Below are 5,271 nucleotides of genomic sequence, written 5' to 3'. Positions count from 1 at the left end.
AGCAGGTGTACTTGTGAGGTCACCATGACCACAAATAATATTTCATGATACCTGCAACAATTGTACTGTGACAATGAAAATACCTATGATTTCTATTGGTGACAGATCTCAGGTGCTGCTGATACTACTGTGGTTTATTGCCTACATCCCTAATAATAGGAAATGCTAATTTCGCTTAGTAGTTAATGAAAATATGTAGATACAGTCCTATTCAATTTCACATGCTCCCCTGAATTCTAGGGACGTCAGGGTAAGAAATGCTGCATAAGTGAATGAAAGATAAGAAATGTGCTTTGCAAACTGCTGAGTGAAGTGTCCTTGTGAATACTCTTAGTCCTTGAGGGATGTGGGTGCTCTTGAGCTAGGTAAGAGAGGTTAAGAACAAGGTTCAAACTGCGTGAGAACCCTGTGCGAGACAATGCTTTGGGTGACAACTGCTGGGGCCCTCTTCTAAGATAAGGGTCCACCTGGGAGAGATGGTGCATTCAGACCTTAAGATCTTGGTATGAGTGACTTTCATATCACCCTGTGCAAGCAGGGGGAGCAGAAACCCTGCAGGCAAGTGGCCCCATTCCTGGCACCAGCCCCAGTGACCTTGGGCAGGAAAACTGCCCTCCAATTAGCAATCAGGAAATCAAGGCACAGCTCAGCGCCAAGCAGCATGACCCCAGCCCTAGCCTGGTAACTTTTCAGCCCTGTAGATGGCATGCCCTCACCCCTGCATGGCAAGGCTGAGACCTTGTGGTTTATTTTTATCTGATGGCACTGCTGTTGATTGTCTACTAGTTGCTGCAATGGGTTCCAGCACCAGCGAGCATGCAGTGAGGGTTTCCTGTGCAGCTTCCTCCTCCTTCTTGTGTGGTTCCCTCCCTTCTCTGGGGCTCAGATGGCAATCTGAGGGCTGCCTAGAGCCCACCCCTGGCCTTGGAAGAGACCACGGGCATAGTGGCCCTCCCAAGCTTGCCCCCTACACACCGGCCACACAGGCTCTGTCCGTGGGTGCCCTAGCGCCATTTCCTCTGCAGAGAGGCATCAAGCAACTTTTTCTAGTTGTTTCTCTCCCACCCCACAACTCTATGATGTAAAAGTACTGCTTTCTAGAAAGCTGATTCACAAGCTCAGTGGCTCTCAAACTGCCTTGACAGTGACCCACAGCAATAAAAATATTTTTTTTCATGACCCAGTACTCACACATTGAACCATATGTAGGGATGAAGAAAAATTGTAGGGAATAATATTTATTCTTCCTGTATCTGCTATACCCTATATATCTGCTGTTTTTTTCTGTTCTATTCCAGTCTTTCATAGTTTCTTTCTTTTTTTTTTTTTTTTTAATTCTGGTTGAAACCCACAAATAAATTGATTTCACAACCTAATAATGAGTCATGATTCAGTTTGAAAAATACTGTGCCAGATAACTTTCTGGAGCTATGTCTCTTTTCTAAATGAAGGAAAGGCACTCGAGTTTACAGAATCCCTCTGAACTAGGCACTGCTTTGTTTTCGAATTATACCCATTTTGCTGAAAAGGAAGCTGAGGCTCAGAGAAGCTGAGCCCATGTTCTCATAGCTTAGAAGTGGAGGATAGGGATTCTAGAGGTATGCTGGAACAGGCATATACTGGCTCCCATCTCATTCCAATTCCACAAAATCACCCATGGCGGGAGCATTTACACCATGGAAATTGCCAGATGCTACAAATCGTCAACCCCTCCCAAGAGCTGGTTGTTATGCATTTATCAGCACACCATTGATTCTAATTCTCTTTCTGGTTCCAAAGTCAGTATACTTTGAAGCCCTCTGACCCAGCTTCCCCATCTATAAAACAACATTAAAAATGCCCACTTCATAGGAAAAAATTATATTCATTGAGTGCATTCTGGTAAGTATAGAGAAAAACGCCTGGAAGAAAACCAAAATGCAAATAATTGATTTGCTATTGTGATGAGATTTGAAAGATGAAGTCCCCAAATTCCACCATCTTTGATAATTTCCATCCTTGCTAAATGTAGTTTATGCAAAAACAAAAACATCTTCTATATGAAAACCCACACATTGCAGAAGTCTTGTGAGAAATAGAAGAAATAGAGGTAAACCAGTGCTCTACAAATGGCAGCCAACAACATAAAAGAGTGAATTCACATTTTTCTGACTGGAAATGGCAAAGGAAATATTGCAAATGCATTGCATTTCAAAGTAGGACCTTCTGTTTATGTGAACAGATTTTGAAGGAAGTAGCCTAAAGAATATTCTGATTCAGAGACTATGCTGATGAATGTATCATACACGAATCAGTAGAATAAATGCTTTACAGCCTCAAATTTATCTGATCCCGGAGCAGAGGTGCGCCCTCCAACTGACAGATCGCCCTGCCTGTTGACACCCAGAGAAGACGCTGAGCCTTAGGAAGGAGTGGGTGCTGACTGCTGGCCCATGGCCTCCCCCCGCAGCCCCTTCCGTTCATTACCACCCTCGCAGAGGCCATGTGGACTAAGTCTGTGTCACCATTGTTAGCATAGTTATAATAGTGGCTGTGTTAGTTTCCTATCGTAGCTGGAACAAATTGCCACAAACTTAGTGGCTTAAAACAAATTTATTATCTTAAAGTTCAGGAGGTCAGAAGTCCAAAATGGGTGTCCCTAGGCCAAAGTCAAGGTGCTGGCAAGGCTGCGCTCCTTGTGGAGGCTCTGGAGAGTCATTCCCTTGCCTTTTCTAGCTCCCGGAGCTGCCTGCTTTCCCTGGCTGGCAGCCCCTTTCCCTGTCTTCAAAGTCAACGGCATTTCGTCTTCAAATCTCTGACTCTCACACTCACTCTCCTGCCTCCTCTATTACAAGGAGGCTTTGCCATTCAGTGGGGCTCTCCTGGATAATCCAGGCTCTCCCGGGGCCAGGGGCAGCTGATTAGCAACCTTAAATCCCCCTTGCTGGGTAACTTATAGTCAAAGGTCCCTAAGATTCAGACGTGGACATCTGTTGGGGGGTGGGGGAGCATTATTTTGTCTCCCACAATGGCTCACATTTCTTGAGCACTTATGTGGCTGGTACAGTTCTAAGCATGTTACTTGTAATGATACATTTAGATGTCACCACAACCCTATAAGGTAGGAACTCATTTTACAGATGAGGAAAGTGAGGGCAGCAAAGTCACTTGCCCAAGGTCACACAGGTAGCAAGAGAGGCAGGCTGAGCTACAGACCAGGAGTCCAGCCTCACAGCCATGCTCTTACCTACCATCACCCCTCAGGAATCTGAGGACAGAGGTACAAACTGAATTCTACCTAATTTAATCCCTCTCTGATGATCTAGAAGCCCCTTCAAGATGTGACAGGGCCTCAGGTCCATCCATACCGGCTGCCACACGCCCCCAGCCAGGCAACTCTGGAGGGGCTGGGATGTGTGGTGGGCAGTCGTGATTCTAAAACCCATCCTCCTCTCTAGGACCCACAAGGTATCTGGTCTCTGCTGCTTCTTTTTCTTTCTACTCTAGACATGCTAGCTTTGTAGACATTACTCAAAAAGGCTGAGCCAATGTCTACCACAGGGCCTTTGCACTTGCTCTCTCCCCGACCGGGAATCTCTTCCCAATCTACACAAAACTCAATCATCTTTTCAAATAGATCTCTACCCTAGGATCACCTCTTTAAAGAGGAGCCTGGCAGAGCTACCGTGTTTCCCAAAAATAAGACAGGGTCTTATATTTATTTTTCCTCAAGAAGACACCCTAGGGCTTATTTTCAGGGGATATGTTATTTTCCTCTCAAAGCCTCAGCTTGCCGCATGCACAGGATGGCTGGGACCTGACAGGGGAGGCTGCCTGCACCTTTCCAGTCACCTCTGGGAAAGTAGCTGTCACCAGGGGGCAGATAAAAAGGGCTGTTCGTCTTCTTTACCACTCTACTATAAAATGCTTGGGTTGTGCAGATACGCTGCGTAGCCACACCCATCACTAGGTCTTATTTTTGGGGTAGGGCTTATATTGCGCAAATGCTTAGAAATCCTGCTTGGGCTTATTTTATAGGTAGGAATTATTTTCGGGGAAACACGGTATATACCCATCTTGATGAGAGACATCTTTCTCTTCCCTTGCCAATAATTTGTTGGGCAGAAGGCATTAAAGTTCCCTTCTCCTTGCACTTCCTCTTTCAGGGTGAGCAAAAGGGGGTGACTAAGGGAGCTGCATTTGAGGGTAGGAGGAGGTCTTCACCTTGAAGCGACCTTTGAATCTGGTGTGTGCAAGGGACCTGGAGCAAAAAGCAGAGGGGCGAAGCAGAGGCTAGTTCCTAGTCCCTAGATCTTCAAGGGGGAGATAGAAAAAACCCTGACCTGTGAAGTCCCTACTGAGTGCTCAATCTTCACACCCCTATGCAGGAGGTACTAGTCTTGTCTCCATTTTACAGACAAGAACGCTGAGGATCCTGACATTGAGAAACTGGCTCCAACGCACAGGGATGCACAGGACTGGAATGCAAGTCAGTCTGAACAACACACCAGGGAAAGGGGAGGACTTGGAGTGAAGTGGGGCGGTATTGAAGCAATTGGCCAACCATGAAAAAGGTTGAAGGAATTCTTTTCCAAGCAAATAATTATTTTGTTTAGAAAGTCACACGGGGACAGTGGGAGACTAAAGTGAAGACTAGTGTTTCCATCCCCAGGGACTATTTGCCTATGGATATCCAGTTGTTCCAGGTCATTTGTTGGCAAGACTAACCTTTCTCCACTGAATTGCCTTGACAACTTTGTCAAAACTCAGTCAACCCCACATGTGGGCCTATTTCTGGACTCAATTCGTTCCATTGACCTATTTGTCTATGTTGATGCTAACACCATATTGTTTTGATTACTATAGCTTCATAATAAGTTTTAAAATTGAGAATTGCACAGGTGATGAACTTATTGATGGGTAGACAGAGACACTGTGCTGATTGTCAAGTTCTGACTCAGAAGAAAACAATAGGAAAAAAATTGAGAATTGCAAGCCCTTCATTTTTCTTTTTCAAACCTGTTTTGGCTGTTCTAGGTCCTTTTCATTTCAATACGCAGTTCAGCATCAGGTTATCAATGTCAACAAAAAAGCTTGCTGAGATTTTGATTGTGTTGAATCTATCAATCAATTTGGGGAGAACTGAAATCTTAACATCAGCAGGTTCAGATCCATGAACATGGTAGACCTCTCGTTTATGTGGGTTTTCTTTAATTTCTCTCAGCAGATTTTATAGTTTTCATGGAATAGATTCTATATGTCTTTTGTCAGATTTATTCCTAAGTAGTTTAT

The 5,271-nt window shown here is 44.7% G+C and overlaps 1 non-coding gene across 1 annotated transcript; it reads left to right on the top strand.

Annotated features, from left to right (window-relative positions):
* Positions 1–4,876: 4,876 nt before the first annotated feature.
* Positions 4,877–4,939, top strand: LOC142870349 (small nucleolar RNA SNORD43). Its single transcript, XR_012918760.1, has one exon. It is a non-coding gene; the product is annotated as a small nucleolar RNA SNORD43 (small nucleolar RNA).
* Positions 4,940–5,271: the final 332 nt, after the last annotated feature.

The sequence above is a fragment of the Microcebus murinus genome, chromosome 3, assembly GCF_040939455.1.
Source record: "Microcebus murinus isolate Inina chromosome 3, M.murinus_Inina_mat1.0, whole genome shotgun sequence".
Classification (NCBI taxonomy): domain Eukaryota; kingdom Metazoa; phylum Chordata; class Mammalia; order Primates; family Cheirogaleidae; genus Microcebus; species Microcebus murinus.
This window is presented reverse-complemented; position numbering and strand designations above follow the sequence as displayed.